The 19150-nt window shown below is 40.3% G+C and overlaps 1 protein-coding gene across 5 annotated transcripts in view; it reads right to left on the bottom strand.

The window, feature by feature from the left end:
- The window catches only part of LPAR1 (lysophosphatidic acid receptor 1), a 114350-nt gene that overhangs the window by 25215 nt on the left and 69985 nt on the right, over positions 1 to 19150 (bottom strand). The gene's annotated exons all lie outside the window — the stretch shown is intronic.

Below are 19150 nucleotides of genomic sequence, written 5' to 3'. Positions count from 1 at the left end.
TGTACTAAGGAAACATGTCCAAGCTTCAGGTATCCTCGCCCTTTATCTTTGGCAGGGGATGAGGGGCAAAGAGAAGTTCCCCACTGTTTTCCCCCTCGGTTCCTGCCCACAAAGGATGCCATCACTCTTCCCCAGGAAAGCAAACTCCATAACCAGGAAGTTACAAACTCCCAGCCCATGCTCAATCCTAATCCTACTACCCTTTGTCTTCTTATGCAGCTCACTCCCTAACTTTCAAACAGTTTTATCACTGAGTACACAAATGTATTTAATGTGTTTCTACCAAACATCTAGAACGATCTTGGTTGAGAAAATAACTCATGGTTTCCTCCTTCCCAGATTGGCAGTCTTATCAAGGGAGGCAGAAGTCTCCTACTTAGAAGGAGGATGCCTCATAGAGTATTCTTACAGAAAGCTCTCTCCCTCCGTCCACTTCCTTTCCTCATGAAAGTCTCAGACACAGATTTCTTTATTTTGTGTGCTGAGATGCTGCGTCTGTGTTTCACTTTTCTCTTTAAAGATGAATGTTTCATCTCTTCCAACTAAGTTAAATGCTAACCTCATCCTTGAAAATGGGTCTAACCACCTGGATTGTACAAGAACATGATCTCACAGGTTAAAAATAAAAGTCTGAATTCAATGACTGGAATGATAAGGGCCTCTTTGTACACATCACATTGATGTGTAGCATATGGGTCATGTGTTTAAGACACAGACATTGTCCTTGGAATAGTTTAAATTGTTTTTAAGCTCTGTATAACTGTACTCCTAAACTGTTGTATTTAGGATTTCATAGTTTTTCTTTACCTTTCATTTTTTAAAAAGTTAATGTTTATTGCTATTTTATGATTGTGAGAGTAAAAAATAAATAATGTAGAAAATTTGAAAAATAAAATATACAAAATGTATCTTTAAAACCATGTTGAAATCAAACCTGTGAACATCTTATACATAAATGCACACATATACATACTACCACACACATGTATATCTCTGTACACATTTTCCCCTCAGAATAAATTCCTAGAAGTAAAAAGACATAAAAGGATATAAACAGTTTAAAATCTTTAGATGTATATTTCAACTTATTTTTCTATACTTATTACCATCAATTATGAAACAGTAACTGACTTCCCTAAGAAGATAAATGGAATAAGTTTGCCTTCTTTGGTATCTCCCTGCTTACTCCCGAAAGTCTTTCAATATAATAATTTAATAAATTATCAATTTTTAAACCATGGTAATAATATGAATGACCAAAATAAAGCAAACAGGTAAGTATTGAATGGTATCACCTTATGGCAATGTATTTGACAGACTTTAAATGCTAAGGATAAAGGAAGCAGTATTGAGTATGCATCAATATAATAAGGCTGTATATATTTTTATATATGTACACACACCAAAGCCAGCTTCTATTGAGCCTTGCCACATGCCTGTAAAACGATTTCAGTAATATTGCTACTTGGACATAAAAATACCCAACAAGAATGGAACCAGCACGTCTCTTAGAGACCAACAATGAGAAAATACATTTCCATTCCTATTTTAACAGCGAGATCCAGTCTGTCACCCTCAGGCCATTCAGCAGACACTCAGATTACAACCTGATCCCAGCAGCGTGGCTGGCTATCTGCAGGGTCACCATTACATCACGATTGTGTTTTCGTGCCACTGTGCTCAGGAAGTGAGCAGTCGGGGGTATAGACTTCTGGTGGTCCTCACCAGAGGGATTGTCAGGTTCGAGATGTGAGAGTTTAAAAGCAAGCAGAGTGGATGGAAAAGGTGCAAATAAAGGAATAAGTCAAGAGAGAGGAGAATCAGAAAAGAGCAATGTCTCAGTAGCAAAGGAAGAGAAAAACTCAAAAAGGAAGTATTATGTAATTTGTTCTTTAAGGAAAGACAAATATTTCCAGAGCAAATTATTTAAAAAAAAAAACAATAAATGTAGATTTAAATACATAATATTCCATCCTATAGTCTTTCATCTAAAACATTGATTTCTTTTTTTTAAGTGCTTTTCAAAAGCTATTTTTTTTCCAACTGTATTCAAAACACACGTGACCCCCAATGAATTACACCCTTATGTGTGGGAAGAACCTGTAACTTGCTTCAAACAAATAGAATATAGCAATGGTTATAGACAAGCATTCCCTTGATTAGGTTCTGTTAGATGGCAAAAGTGAAGAAATTTTGCAGATGTACTTAAACTGACTTTAAATTGATCAAAAAGCTTATCCTCGGTCTGTTGGACCTAATAAAGGAAGCTCTTTTAAACAGGTCCTAGAGGCTAGAGATTAGAAGGCACAGATACCAGATTCATCCTTCTGCACTCTCGCTCTCGCTCGCTCTCTCTCTCTTTCTGACTTTGAAGAAGCAAGATGCAATGAATTCCATCATCACAAGGAAATCAATTATAACAACTACCTGAAAGATCTTGGAAGTAGATTCTTCCACAGTCTAAGCTTCAGATGAGAATGCAGCCCTGTCAACACAATGGTTTCAGCTGGGTGAGGCCCTGAACAGAGAACCCTTCCTAGGATGGGGAACGTCCAGCCCTCGGGCCATATGAGGTCCCCAAAATCATCTAGTCTGGCCCATCCAACGCATTAGGGGTGAGTTCACTAAATGTTTGACCAAATATAGCAGGCTCGTTTTTAAGTTGATAATTCTGTGTGACCCGAGAAGGATGTAATAAATGTCCAATGGCCCTTGGCAGAAAGAAGGTTCCTCACTCCTGCAACAGGTGCGGGGAATTCTGACCTACTAAAACTGTGTGCTAGTCAATGAATGCTTGACCACTGAGTTTGTGGTAATCTGTTACGCGGCATAGAAAACTAACACAGGGAGTCAAGTTGCATGGAAATTGCCTTATAGTATTAACTAAACAGAAAAATAATGGAATGGAAACTTCAAACTCTTTTCTTTTTCAGGAGTTTCTATCATTTACTTTGTTTGGTAGCCTTCATAATTATTTTTCACATCCCTTTACTGAGGTATGACTGACACCAGACACTTTTCTTTTCTTTTTAATATATTTTATTGAGTTTTTACAGAGAGGAAGAGAGGGATAGAAAGCTAGAAACATTGATTAGAGAGAAACATCAATCAGCTGCCACCTGCACACCCCCTACTGGGGATGCGCCTGCAACCAAGGTACATGCCCTTGACTGGAATCGAACCTGGGACCTTTCAGTCTGCAGGCCAACACTTTATCCACTGAGCCAAACCAGTTTCAGCCAGACAATTTTCTTAATAGCTTACATCGTACTTAGCAAGTTCTCCCACATTAAATGTTTCAGATTCTTAAACTAACACCGTTGCCAGCATATCCATGATGCTTGGCTAGAGGACCATCACACGGTGTCCTTGCGAGGATTCGGTGCTCGCTACCCAAAGAAACTTGCCTCCCGGAGGCCAGAAACTTAGCCTGGCCAGCCTGTAACCTCCACGATTTTCCAGTCAGCCGACAGAGACACAAGCTACTACAGCGACTCAGCTCACGCAAGTCAATGCCTTCAGTTCCGAAGTTACAAGACCATTTGTTCTCCCCACTTTCCATTTGGGCAAGGAAACCACCAAAAAACACGGGACAGCAAACTTCCTACAGACCTGCAAGAAGGAGCCAAGGTTTCACTTCCAGTCTAACCCTGAGGTCAAAACACAGACTAAGGCCAGACTATTCTGCTGCAACTTGGTTCCATAATAGCATGTACTCTGTGTTGTGCAGAAAATTATACCCTGATGATGTATTTCCATGCCTCTGGGCCCAGAAAGCGGTTAGGCAGTAAAGGCTCTAGCACGGGTGGAAGGGTTAGGCACGTGAACATTGGGGGAAAGGAGCATAGGGGACAGAGAGAGTTTGTCTCTCTTTTTACTAGATTATCAAATTTTCTGTCATTCAGAAATTGAGCTTTAAAATTCTTGTATTACAGTCCTAGCTAGTTTGGATCAGTAGATAGAGCATCGGCCTGTGGACTGAATGATCTTGGGTTCGATTTCAGTCAGGGACATGTGCCTAGGCTGCGGGCTTGTTCCCTGGTGGGGGGCATGCAGGAGGCAGTCGATCGATGATTCTCTCATATCATTGATGATTATATCTCTCTCTTCCTCTTCCTTCCTCCCTGAATGTGTGTGTGTGTATGTGTGTGTGTGTGTGTGTGTGTGTGTGTGTGTGTATATATATATATATATATTCCCTGATCAGAAATCGAACTATGACCTCCCGGTTGACTCTTAACTCCTGAGCCACACTGGCCAAGATCAATTATATATATATAAAATTTATTTTTTTAATATGCAATTCAAAGGTTGCTACACATTTTCTCTTTTGAAATTATTTCTAACAAAGCATTGGCAATTTTTTCAAAGTGTTGCTATTCCTACACACTAGTTAAAACTACTATAACACTTAAGTGTATTGTACTAGACACAGCCGAAATAGCTAATGTTCATTGTTCACAAAAATCAAAGAGAATAACAATCATCTTTCCTTTCCTTCCCCTTTCATTTTTAACTTTTGAAGTGTTAAAGGTGGCAGCAGAGCAAGTGAGGAGCAAAGAGAATACCAATTATCATACTTTTCCCTGTCTTTCTACTTTCCTTTACACCTTCCTCTTTTATTTTAACTTTTCAAATATTAAAAAGTAGCAATGTAGCAAGTAAGGAGCACTAACACTGAAATGACAGATGTTGGAGAAGGGTATGGGCTCTGGCAATTACTGAATTATCAGTTCTGCCATCTCTAAAATGGGGAGAAGTATCTACACTGTCATATTTACACAATATAGATTCCTGTCACGAAAATTTTAAGAGAGTATATGTCTATGAAGATACCTTAGTATATATAAACCAAATGCTATATGAATGCTAAGTACCTTTTCATATTAATATTAATGTTTTCTCTCATAAACTGGCAAAGACTGATACTAAATTCTAAAAATTAATGGTTTTTTACTTTATTCCTAGCAACAATTGAAATATTTGAAAGTAAATTGCATAATTGCTCTCAAAATAAACTGGGGGGGGTGGGGGGAGTGTAGTGCTTTTGTAAACATTTATTAATGTCAGGCTTCATGCTAAGGAGCACCATGTTTTATTTTATTTCATTTCATTTTCTCATTTGATTCTCACACAAAATAAGGACTATTATTATCTCTATTTTGCAGATGAGGCATCTGAAGCTTCAGGAAATTAAGCAATAAGTGGTAAGCCCAGGTCATCAAAGCGAGTAGTCGAGTTCAGAACCCACAATTAGCCACTCGACTGCTTCACGTTATTTTCTGGGTTGACGTGCTGAGAACAGCGGCCATGCGGTGTGAGCTGGGCAGGTCTTTGTTGCTCTAAGGCACATGTGTCAAACACAAGGCCCGCGGGCCAAATCCAGCCCGCCAGGCCTTGCAATGTGGCCCGCACCGCGCTGTCATCACTGCACTCCGCTGTCAGTTTATGACATTGTCAGTTTATGACTGTTCAGTAAACCATTCGGCCCGCAATTTAGGCTGGATTTTAGATTTTGGCCCCTTCTCTGATTGAGTTCGACACCCCTACTCTAAGGCAAAGAGCGCCCCCCAGTGAGTTGGGAGGTCTAGCGTGGAGGGCATGCCCACCCACACCACAGGGAGATGGCCACAGATCAACACCTACAGATAAACCACATCGCTGGCATATCATTTAGGCCGCCTACAATGGCAATGACGCTCCCTGGAGTCATGAACTGGAGACTGATAGCACAGTCATGACCTATAGATGGCCACCAAAGCATACAGGGCCTCCGGGGTTCCAACCAGGCCTGCCAAGGAGGGCCAGGAGCAGAAACAGACTCAGCAGTAGCTCGATGGAGACCAGGCAGAGAGAATGGCCCCAGGCAAAGGGGAAGGGAACTAGATAGCTAGAACCAAGAAATAAATAAAAGCAGGAACTAGGAAACAAGAGAATCAACTAGCCAGAAGAAAACAAAATAAAACTGACGTAAAGCCAGAAGGCAGAAATACAGGAGGGCCCTGGTCCCCAAACTGGACCCTGAGGCACCTTAGGGTTCCACTGTGAATTTAAAGGAACATTGCTAAATTTTACATTTGAGAAAACAGTCACACTCAACAGCTGTCAGATGCCACGTGAACTACTAGCCTGAAGTAGTTCACAGTTTCAACATTAGATGGCATTACATTCCTGTTGATGACGTCACGTGTTTGCAACATGTCTTTAGTGATAAGAATTTTAGTATTGCATAAAACTTTGTGTGGAACAGGACACAAAGACAGCAGTGTCCTTCTGAGAACAGGTTTCGAGAAGTTGTGCAGTGCTCTTCATAACAGCTGTTAAAAAATAGCTAAAACTATTTCTTCCAATTTATGTGTTTTTGTTTTATGGAATGGCTCCCAATTTATTGGGACCTATGTACTTAGTAAATTGATTTAACCTCTTAATAAATGAAACTGTTAGTTATTTCTTTTGGCCTAAAGGTACTGGGAAAAAATGACTGAGACAATAAAGCTCGCTGAGAAATTATGGGGACCTTGGCATTAAGGTCTGGATTGTTTGGGGAAAACAGAAAAGCGGGGATCTCAGAAGTGAGGCTGTGTGTCCGTTTTAAGAGTCTTTCAGGATTGACATGGAAGCACCATCCAGTCCAGGAAAAACCTGCCCCACTGAGTCTGGGAAGCGAGGTGGGCCCTCTTCTTCCGGCCCGCCCCTTCTGCTCACAATACAATGGAAGTCTAGAACAATGAAGATGAATCCAGCGGCTTTAGTTCTCAACAGAGCAATAAGATCTTTCTATGAAAACACCACGTCATGTATTTTGTAATAGTGCCTATCACGTTCTGACAGGCCTGGTATCCTCTCTGACTTCATCTTTTGAGGGTTTGATGTTTCTGCCCTGCCTCTCCTCGAGCAGATAAGGAAATAGAAGCTTGAAGCGACTGAAAACATTGTCCATGTTGGCTCTGCAGGCATGCAGTCGGGCGGGGATTAGAATCCAGGCTCTTGGCACCTCAGAGGGAACACTTGGTCCCCCCGTCTCCCCACCACCACCTACCTGCTATAGTGTTCAGCTGCTAGGCCTTTAGATTTTTATAGAAATTAATATACATTAGGCCTTAACATGAAATGAAGAACTTCAAGTTAGTACATACTGTATATTTAAATGGGACTAAATGCATTTCTATTTTTGTATATTCTTAGTCTCTCTAAATCCTAGAAAAGTTTCTACCTCTTTTCTAGGTTTGCCAATGTCTATCCTCATGAGTAAATATAATGTTAATGGTTGCAACATGCACTTTTAAGAAAAAAAAAAAAAAAAGAAGCCATCAAATATTGACATGAATGTAACTAAATATTCTCATTCCCTTCTGGTAGGAGTATAAATTGGTCCAAACTCTCTGGAGAACATTAGACAGTAAGTAATCAAGATTCATAAGGTCTCAGTGAGGAAAATAAAGATTCATATTAGATAATATTTATCAGAGTGTTATTTGTAACAGCAGAGACAGACAGACAGACAGACAGAAAACATAAGAACCTCAGTGCCCGATGATTACTGTTACATCATATTCCATCATTTGGATGTGCTGTGTTCTTTTTCTCCCTAACCTCACCTCTCTTAACCTTTCTCTTCTCATCCTCTCCCTTGCAAAGCAGGTGTGCAAACACACATGTGGGGGGCAATCCTAGGTCCTCACCCACGTTTAAGTGGTACCAATAATGTGTCCGTTTTGAAAACGGTAAAAAATAGACATTAGAAATGAGCAAGAACAAGTTTAAGGCCATGGAGGTTAAACCAAAGCCAGAGACTCATCACTGTCATTCTCAAGGTTTGTGTGACTGAAGTGAGACGACTAGACAGATGCCAGCTAGCAGGTTCTGCTTCAGCAACTGGCCTGGGGCCCAGGAATCAGCTTGTGTAACAAGCATCTCAGGGGGTTCAGCTGCGGGTGGCCCTGGGACCACACCCGGAGAAGTGAAGCCCTTTAGGGCACTGATGAGCAAATTGTTGAAGAGGTTAAGCACATTGCCCAAAGTCATTCCAACCAGTAGGCAGCAAGTCAGGAATGAGAACATAGCTGATGTCTTCGCAACCACAATCTGTCACATTTCGTCCTTAGCATTCCAAACCTTTTTTTAATTACTACTTTATAAGCTGCAGCTATGAAAACAGTCATAGCTTATATTTATGTGACACTTTGCTGTAAAAGTAGCTTTCACAATCATTATCATTTATGTTCTCCACACAAGTTACATTACAGCATCTATATTTGGCAGATGATAAAATTAAAAGTCAGAGATTAAGATTCTTGCATAAAATTTTATATCAGCCCTGGCCAGGGTGGCTCAATTGGTTGAATGTCGCCCCATGTACCCAAAGGCCACTGGTTCGATTCCTGGTCAGGGCATATACCCAGGTTGTGGGTTTGATTCCCAGTAGAGGTAAAATGGGAGGCAACTAATTAATGGTTCTCTCGCACATGGATGTTTCTCTTTTTTTCTCTCTAAAATCAATTAAAATATGTTTTTAAAAATACTTTATATAATATATTTGGGGCAAAGTAGTAGAACTAATATATCTTTTTAAAATATATTTTATTGATTTATTTTTATTTATTTTATTTATTTATTTTTACAGAGAAGAAGGGAGAGAGATAGAGAATTAGAAACATCGATCAGCTGCCTCCTGCACACTCCCTACTGCGTATGTGCCTGCAACCAAGGTACATGCCCTTTATCTGACTCTAACCTGGGACCCTTGAGTCCGCAGGCCCACGTTCTATCCACTGAGCCAAACCGGTGCAGTGGTTCTCAATCTTTCTAATGCCGCGACTCTTTAATACAGTTCCTTATGTTGTGGTGACCCCCAACCATAAAATTATTTTCGTTGCTACTTCAAAACTGTAATTTTGCTACTGATATAAATCGTAATGTAAATATCTGTGTTTTCCGATGGTCTTAGGAGACCCTGCTAGTGGTTCTCAACCTGCAGGTCACGACCCACAAGTTGAAAACAGCTGCTGTAGAGCCTAAAACCATCGGAAAACACAAATATTTACATTAAGATTCATTAACAGTAGCAAAATTATAGTTATGAAGTAGCAACAAAAATAATTTTATGGTTGGGGGTCACCACAACATGGGGAATTGTATTGAAGGGTCATGGCATTAGAAAGGTTGAGAACCACTGGGTTAGGGCAAGACTAGTGTGTCTTGACTGTTAACAGTATTATCCTTATTTTTTAGAAACTCTCATAACCATAAATATTGACACAGGAAAAGTTAAAATTTAGTAGATAAAAGTAACTTAAAATAAAATTAATGCTCAAACTGTGCATAGTAAGAGTTATTACATATTTTTTTAAAAAACAAAATCAAGTATCTGCAATAAAATTTAGCTATAAAATAAGGCAAGAGGAAAAATGAAAACTCACAATGGTAAATACTTTGTTACAATTTTATATATTCAGAAAAAAGTAACGGATAAATGAAGTAGTCGTTTTATAATCTTTACAAAAACATTTCAGCCTCAACAAATTTTGGTTAAGTTAAATATGAAAAATGTTGCAAACTAGAAATGTTTTAATTGTTATATAGTAAATTGTTGAAAGGATGAAGGTAAATACCTCCTCAACAAAAATTGAATATTATTCTACTTCTAACTTAAATATCTATATATTCATAAAGATATTACACAATGTCTTCAAAGTCTAATCAAAACAATGAGTCAAAATAACCCATAACCAAAATAAGCTTCATAGTAATAAGGCTACATACAGCATTATTAAGTAAAGTTGTCATTCAATAATGGCTCAGGGGCAACACATTGACCATATAATGTAACAGCAGTAAATCATTTATTATGTAATGTATTATAGACATATCAATAAATATAAATGAATTTTCTAATTGTTTCTCATTATTTTTCTTCCTGCTTCTAATATCTTTAAAATGTATGCATGCTTTAGAGACAGATTTCTTGCCTTAAAAGTGGTAGAACCAATTCAGATTGAACTAAAATATTAAGAAACTCCATTTTAAAATAATATCAACCTTACTATCTTAGCAATAGCAATGTAATAATTTATACTACAGTTAAGCTTACTATTCAAATTTGGTTTCTACAGCATTGTCTTGCATTCTAAATAAGTTGTTCCTACACTGGTAGTATGCTAGAATACATGCCTTAGAAATCATATTTTTTAACAAAAACATCTCCCTCCCTCCCTCCCCAGGAAATTAGAATTTGCCAAATTAAATAGAGCTAGTGCTCTAATCTCTACCACTGCTGTTTATTTGATCATTATATATGTACTCTGTAGGCTGTCCAAATACAACCTCTCCTGAAACCCAATTCCAGCTCCTCGATTTATAGCTCAGCTTTTCCCTTTGGGCTAGAGCAATATACCAAGAAGTATTCCCGGACACCACGTGCTCAGTGAGGTTAGGAAAGCAAATCTCTCCAGCAGAACATGGCGAATCGCTTGCTGGCTACAGCAAACGCTTGTCGGCTTTCCAGTTCATCTGTCTCCTGTGCAGGCCCTGGAAACCCGGGCTCCTAAGGACTATCTTTTCTCTCTCCCCAAAGAAAGGAAAATAACTCTAGCAAATGAACTCATGAAGGGAAGCTTTTTCAAGTGCAGAAATACCTGTTTAGAATGAACTCATGGAAAACCCGACTTAAAATGCAGCGTTCGTTGTGTCAACAAAAGTCAACCAGGGCAGGATAAATAGGTGAAGCCATGAATTTCCAGTCTCCCGATGCCAGATTAAATCCCACTGCTTCAAAAAGACCCTGTTCCTGCTGTGTCACCCTCCTAGAATGTCCTATTTGCTTTGGATCATTACAACAACCCCTCTATTGGCGGACGGGTCCTGCCAGGGTTTAAGTAAAGCCATGACCACACTCAGTCTAGACACTATCATCTTCACTAAAACACATGAATAGAAAGTAGCTTCTCAGAGGCACAGGCTGTAGTTAGACCTAAAAAAAAAAAAAAAAAAAAAAAAAAAAAGTCGCAGGCATAAACACAAGGAAAGATCCTTGTTTATATGGAAAAATAGATTTCATTAAAATGTTTTCAAAGAGCACAACAAAGAATATGTTTAAGGGGATAATTCTGGTTTTGAACCAGAGATATACAACATTACCTATGCGCACGCACACATAATTTCTGAAAAACAAATGTAAGATTCTATAAACTAGAACTCTCTCTTTATTTTTCTCCGGACAACTCGAAAACAAAAAATCGGAAGCATTCAATAGGTGAAACTCCTCATATACTTAAATTGATCCCCCAGGATATTATGAAAACCTATCAGACAAATCTACTTATAGAGATGATTGTCACTTAAAATGCTTTATTGACATGAAATGCCATGTGTGTTGGGGTTGCCAGATAAAATACATGATGCCCAGTTAAATGTGATTTTATGATAATAAATGAATAGTTGTGTTAGTATATTTATGTCCCATGTAATTATTTTTATTTGCTAAGTTTGGCAATTTGTGTGTGTGTGTGTGTGTGTGTGTGTGTGTGTGTGTGCTTATAGTAAGTGCAGACGGTCAGCATTTCCTGGCAACAACATCTCCATGATACACAGTGTCTCTATAGAACTTTTCTTACTTTCCATGGGTGTTAATTTGCACATGTAGAAATTCATCGCTTTCATTATAGGTGGGTAACCATTCAACTTCATTTACTTTATAACCAATTTGATTATGGGAATCTGCTAACTATGGTTAATTTTTTAAAAATGAATGTATTATCCAGTACAATATTACCTTAAAATTATATAAACCTCCCCTCCCACTCACAGCAACCTACAAGAAATATACAAGCCTAACAGGAGCTACTATCATATCTAAGTGACATATTAATTGCAATAGAAGGAAGTAATTGAATACTGGATGCAATTCAGAGTGCAAAGGGTATCTAATAGAAATCATCTACTGCCCTGGGTTTACATGGCAAACTCCTACACATCATTTAAGACAACACCTTCAGAAGGAAGGCATTGCCAAAACAGAAGGCAGCACTCCCATAGCGCCTTGCGTGTTTTTCCATATTATATTGTACTGTATTTATTCATTTATTTAAATTATCTGTCATGATCTACTAAAAATGAGAACTCCTTCAGAATAAGGTCCACGTGTTCACTGATCTTTGCATCCCTACACCTTAACAGAGGGTCTAGTAGATATCCAATACCTGTTGGTTGACAAAATAACTATCATTAACAAGCTCACACTGGAACTTAGCCCTTAAAAAAATGTCCTTGACAGGCAAGACGTGGAACTGCCTTATGACTGCCTTTTAACAAAGATTTGTTTGAATGGGACTCATTATTAAGTCACACTGAATATCAGGCTACACAAGTATATTTCTATTGTTATTAGGGTGTATGTCACTTATTCATTCAAAAAATATCTAGAGTATGCTAAGAACAAGGCCTTATTTTAGGTGCTGGGAAGTAAGAGAAAGCCCAGTGGTCATGCAATGCCCATAACGATGCTCCAATGAGATTCACAAAGTAGCAGTGAGAAAGTAGAAGGAGTTAAACATCCTTGTCCTTCTGGGTGAACAGTGATGAAGCCCAGAATAAAGGAATCGCTGGCAGTCACACTGTAAGTTGGGACCAGCTGAACAACAGCAATAAAGACCCATGACCCATCCATTTGCCATTTCTTCCATGTATGACAGATATGGTCCTTCACTGAGGATCAGAAGGAAACAGAATGCTGCCCTAGATACTGACTGGGCCGCTAGCTGTGTCCTAAGCCTTGCATGTCCATGTGAAGGAGTGCTGACCCTTTCAATTAGATACTGACAAAGTGGCCTGTTGCATTTTAACGGTCAACGCCACTTAATCATCTCTAGGGAGTTACCGGGCCCAAAATGCCATTCCCTGTGGTGCTACTAGAAATGTCCATACATCGACAAATAAGATGCCGGCAACTCTGTGGTACTGATGTATCTTCGGAAAAGCAAAGGTCACTCAGAATAAAATGTATAGCCTGTTATTAGAGACAACAGCTGCTAAAACACACTTTGTCACAGAAATGAAGCACCATCTCAACCACCAGATTCACTATTTATGTATGAGGGTACGTGTTTCTCTTTCTTCAGAAAGAGGAAGGAAGGAAGGAAGGAAGGAAGGAAGGAAGGAAGGAAGGAAGGAAGGAAGGAAGGAAGGAAGGAAGGAAGGAAGGAAGGAAGGGAGGGAGGGAAGGGAGAAATGAGTGACGGAGGGAATGTGGGTGTGTCAGAAAGAGAAAGAAGGGGAGGAAACATAAAAGGAGTCATCGTACTCGCTACCATTTAGGAAACATAAAAGGAGTCATCGTACTCGCTACCATTTAGTAAGTGTATTTTATTAGCCAGATCCCTCCCATGTGGTTTATTTACATGATTCAGCTCATCTGATGCTCACAATCACTTGATGAGAAAGGTTTGCCACCCTTATTTTATTAGTTTGGAAACTGAGACTCAGCAGAGAGATTAAGTCATTGCCTCATGGTTGTTAAACTAACAAGTGAGGAGTCAGAATTCAAATCCCAAGCCCTGACCTATTCTATCCCAAATCTAAGCTCTCAAGTCCTAAGCAACAGTAATTACCAGTGGTCACCACAATTCATTCAAGGAATCTTTGCATCCTTCATGACCTTGAATGATAAGGACAGATGACTGTGCAGCACAGAGTCTCAGCTAGATGAGGTCTGAATCGTTCTCATCAGACCTAAAATAAGGAAGAGCTTCATGTGCTGTCAGCTCTGTCCACCCCTCAAAGGGAACTCTGTTAGGTTAATGTGGTATTTTTTATTTGTGTTTATGCTTTAAAGTTCCTTTTTGAGTAAAAATATTTGAATAAAGTGGAGCAACAAAAGGGTATAAAGACCCGGTATTTGAAACTTGTTTTCTCTCTTGACCGGCCCAAGATTTGGGGTCTGGGCAGCACTATGGGGCTTCCTCAGAGTGTCTCTCTGGCCCACACCCACCGTGCCAAACCAGCGCTGGCCAAACAATCAAAGCTCTCATGAATATTCTCCCGGGCTCTTCCTCAAAGAGGCCTTCAGTGAGACTCCACGGGGACCTGAAGGGACTCAGGGCAGCTTTGGTTCCTCTTCAGATCAACAGGATGTGCAGCTGGTCACCGGTGGCCAGGGAATAGGAGAGTCTTGTGCCCACTCCCTTCCCCCAGCAACAGGACCAACTGGAAGCCCTCCCTTCCTGTCACATGGCTCCCTACTGCAGAGCAAAGCAAGAAATTCATTTCTTTGAGACTGTCGTCTGTAAATGTGCCACTCCCTTGGGTAGGGGATGTATGTCTAATGCTAATTATTAAAGAAGCTGATGTGGAGAAAAGTCACAGTCCCTTGCTTTTATTCCAATTCCATGAATGTTGTCCACTAGAAAATTCTACATGGCTGATCCACAGTAGCTAGGCCCTTATCATTTTATGTATGGCGTAATACAGAGAACTCAAAAATAATCTTAAAAATAAAACTGGCCAACTTCATCCTACAGATGAAAGTACAGAGAAATTAATGCATAGAGAAAGTAATTGCCCTGAGTCACCTAATTAATGGCAGGGTCAGGAGTAGATCCCAGAGGCATTCTGCTTCAATGAATATAAATGAGAAAACACACACACACACACACACACACACACACACACACACACACAGGGTAAAACAAACAATAAAAAAAAGATAAGTGAAAAACAAATACAACACTGTTATGAAGAAAGCTAACGGGATACTAATATATGTGGAAACCACATACTGTGCAAGTAATTCAGTTTCCAATGACTTTGTCAAAGATCCATTACAGCGATTATCAGTTGGTTATAATTCCAGGGGACCCTCTCTGCAGGTGCCAGGTATCGCAACAGCCAGTGTTTACACCTAATCCCAGCTACCCCCGTCGATACATGGTCATGCTCACAGGAAGAAAATGTGGACCGGACTGAACAGGTGGAAGCACAGGCAATAAGAACAGCGCCCCCGGGAAGAAAGCAAACCTGGGTCTCGGCTTGGGCCACCAATTAAAAACTCAATCAACTTTGGGAACTTCAGTCTCTTTATTAGGAAGATACGTGAGTTACTTGGTGTGCTTTTAAGTACCCTTTTAGCTCTAAAATTCGAAATCTAGATATATCCTTGCTTTTTTTTTTAAATGAAAGTTCTTCTTTACCAGCTTTACAAGCAAAGAGAAAGCAGAGCCTACAAGGAGGGTGACATGCACTCTGGGTTGACCAGACCAGTCTTGGTTTATGCCTGTTTTCCCAGTGCCCTAACCACTTAATGCCTGTTTTCCTTGAATAAAAGTGTCTCAGTTTGGATGATAAATTACATGGTTAATCCTATAAGGATCTGCTGTCATTTATCTTGGGGAATCAATCCTTCAGCATTTCTGATCACGTACAGGCCAAAGCCCAAACCCTCTATTGTGTTCTAAGACGTTGCTCTCTCTCTCCAGTCAAAACGAGTCAGACGTCCCAACTCTTCGTTGATCACACCTGGCTACTTTCAGTTCCTCAAAGGTAAAGACCTTTGCTCCTGCTCCTGCCCCTGCTTAGCTTCTCCTCCACCCCCACCCCACACCAGGGCAAGCTCCTCCACCATCAGGAAGACTGAGCTGAGAACCGCCTCCTGTGGGAGGTCCTCTCTTCCCTCCGCTAGGTGTTCCCTAGCCAGACCTCTGCTAGCACTTGGGCCCGACTGTCCTGCAGCTCTTTCCTAGTCTCCTCTCCTGCACTATTGGCCCTGTAAAGAATGGGTGTATCACTCACCATTTTATCTCTTAGCATACAATCAGCACTCAACATGTCTGATGAATGAAAGAGACAAGTACATAAGGATTTGCCAGCACAATACTGGCCAAGTTATCTTTCCTCAGAGTGAACAAGAAAACAGTGGACTTGAACTCATCCGGCCCATGACTAGTACCACGACCAGTAAGTCTTTTGTATGGTATGTTCCTGTGATGGGCGGTCACGGTCTACAACAATCCTGCAGCTGAATTCCAGTTCCGCCATTGACAAAAGTGATCCTGGATAAGTTACACACCCTATCTTAACTCAGTTCCTTCGGTAGGACATGGGGAAAGACTATGGTCCTTGGTGTAAAGGTATCAACAGTGCATGCAGAGTAGGGCCCAGAGAATGTAGGCAATAAGGGGCAAGTTAGCTCCAGTGGTGATCATTTCCAGCCAGAACAGATAAAACTAGAAAGAAAAAAAAAGAGTGTAAAGAGCCAGGATCATAATCCCCACCTGGATCTCTGTGGCTATATTTCCCTCACTCTGTCCCAGGGCTCAGAGGCAAAACCCTGCACACTGTCACCATTACTGTCTCTTTCTAAATCCTAGGTTTCCTCTTCTAATTATCTCCAACAGAAGTGTCATCACAAAGAATAGAGCAGGAAAGGCTGGGACTTACAAGTCAAGACAGACTGTGGTCAAATAAGGAAGAACTTACCCGCCACTCTGGTTCAACTGTGTACCAAACTCAAAAGGAATTCTTGGTAAAATGTCAAGTAGGGAGACTTCGAGCCTGGGTAAGGATTACATGACCTCATGCAGGGATAATAAACCCTCGAGTTAACTATACCTGTAACAAAACACTCACTCAATCATAAGCATTCAGTATGGTGCCGTGGCTGCAAACAGTGGGGAAGGGCTGATAAAAAAAAAATAAAATAAAATAAAAAAAGCGAGTCCTGAGAGTCATCATTGGAAACAAGAGGAGGAAAGGAATGCTCCTGAAAGCTTTCTTCCGCCCAGGCAACAAGGCACAGGCAGTTAAGTAGTATCAACAGAAACAAATGGGGTCACAGTGTTTCCATTTAATAGCACAGCACTGTTCAAACTTCCTAACAGAACACAGCTCAGCACGGAGGACGGTTTTTATTATGGAGATACAGGAGAGCATAGGCTCAGGAACAGGGAGGGCCTACTGTGAACGCCAGCTCCTGCGCTTAGCTGGCTGTGTGACCTTGCACAAGTTGCCTAACTTCTCTGTCCCTAAGTTTTCACCTTGGAAAGAAGAAGATAACAAATACATAATGGTACTTACACTCCACAGGACTGCTATTACAAATACTGTTTCTATGGTAGACTAGTACTGGGCAAATGATTCATGCTATATAAGAGTTCGACAGCCCTGCCGGCATGGCTCAGTGGTTGAGCATCGACTTCTGAATCTGGAGGTCACGGTTTGATTCCTGGTCAGGACACATGTGTAGGGAGTGTGGGAAGCAGCTAATCAATGATTCTCTCTCATCATTGATGTTTCTATCTCTCTCTCCCTCTCCCTTTTCTTCCCTGAAGTGAATTTTAAAAAATAAAATAAATAAAAACAAATTTGACACATAAAAGTATTAAGATCCAGTGCTCACTCAAAAGCTGCTTACATACAGCCTTATGCTTAGAAACGGATACGGGTACTGCCACCCTGAACCTCAAAGGTGCCTTTTTTTTTTTATGCTGACTCCCAGGAATTCGACTTGTTGACCAACAAATCATTTTCCTGGTCATGAGGACTGGGCAACCCAGAGGTCACTTTACCATGGTGAAACGGAAACTGAAGGTTCTCTACACAATTAATCCAACTATAATCATTCCCCAAATGAATAAGTTAGATAAGCATTATTTACTGAGCATCCACATGGCCAGTCGCTTTGCAAGCTGTTGTACTTTGACTGGAAGATAATGTGGAGAAAACGGTCAACACATCTTTGCAATCCCTGCCTATCGTCCCAAAGCTGACAATCTGGCAGGGGAGATGGATATGAACAATAAAATGTGCACCAAAAACCCCATTGTCAATAAACATTCACAATAAAAAGACCTTCAAGTTGATTAGAACTCTTGTTCCTACAAGACCAACCCATCTCTTCCGTGCAATCATGACTACGCAGAATTCAGGCAGCAGAGTACATTGTGTGAATGGTTTCACCTTGACAAGTATCTGCATAGGATGTGAATTATCCCTATTCTAAACTTGCTAACCACCCCTTCCACTCATTCTTCCATTCTTACTGCTTTTCTCAAAAAGGCTATAGTCCATTTATTTAATTTCTCTTTCCTATATTACAGTCACATACACATAAAACTTCTTCCATTACATACCTAGACAAATAATGCTATTTTCCGAGAGGTTGTCACCTGTATTTGATATCTGCAGAGTCTTCAAGCTTAAAGTTCAGAGGGCAACATTACTTTTGTTATGCTTAAGTTTGGGGTTGGTGTGCTGGGGTGTAATGGGCATGTAGGGCAGATATACACTGAAACTATTGCCTCATAAACCCTCAAAATCATTCTCATTTAACCTACATAGCAATCCAACGTGACACAAAAGTTAATGTACATGAGTCTTGAAGCATACTACATACCTCAGTTTGTTAGGCATTATACAAAGGTCAAAATCAAAACAAGAACTTGGCAGGTTCATACTCCAGGTTCAATAGTCCTTTTCTGCTAGTGGCTCTTTGAACTGTGAGCAGCAGCACTTGAGGTATAATAGGAAAAGTGGCCCCCATAAGATATGTTTCATCTATCATGGAAAATATGTCCTCGTGGCACAGGTATGCTCAAATTCCCAAGGTTTTGGGTGACAATTAACATATAGGGAAACCATTTTTGTTCTTCTACTAAGCTTTGTTGGAAGGAATAAGATAATCTCATATCTGAGGGGCTGGAGTCCCCAGTGGGAATATTATCAGTTAGTTACAGACAGGGCTTCAGTTGTATCAGCAACTCTCAGGTCTCATCCTTATCCGTCAGGTCTACCTGAGGGTCTCAATCAGCACACCAGCTCTGACTTCCACGATGCATTTGCCCTCATCAAAATGAATGGGACCAATGCCTCAACCGGAGTGCTAGTGTACTCCGTGATGATTAGGGCTCCATCTCTTCCCAGGGACCAAATGAATGGAAGGAAGTCCTGGAGTTTCAGAAGAGCCCACGCAATCCCTGGTCACATTCATTCAACCTTAGAAATTGGCCCAAAGAGCATTAGAGGAACTTTCCACTGAATTTCCATGGGGAAAACTGAAATGCTAAGAGATATTTTTAAAAACGTGATCAAACACTATTCTGAATATAGTCTATGGAGAAAATGTGATCCAATAGGGTAATTATGTAAATGAATTCTCACTGGG

This window comes from Pipistrellus hanaki (assembly GCF_964339955.1).
Source record: "Pipistrellus hanaki genome assembly, chromosome: 11".
NCBI classification, from domain to species: Eukaryota; Metazoa; Chordata; class Mammalia; order Chiroptera; family Vespertilionidae; genus Pipistrellus; species Pipistrellus hanaki.
The sequence above is the reverse complement of the archived record's forward strand: the minus strand, read 5'-3'. Positions and strand labels throughout refer to the sequence as shown.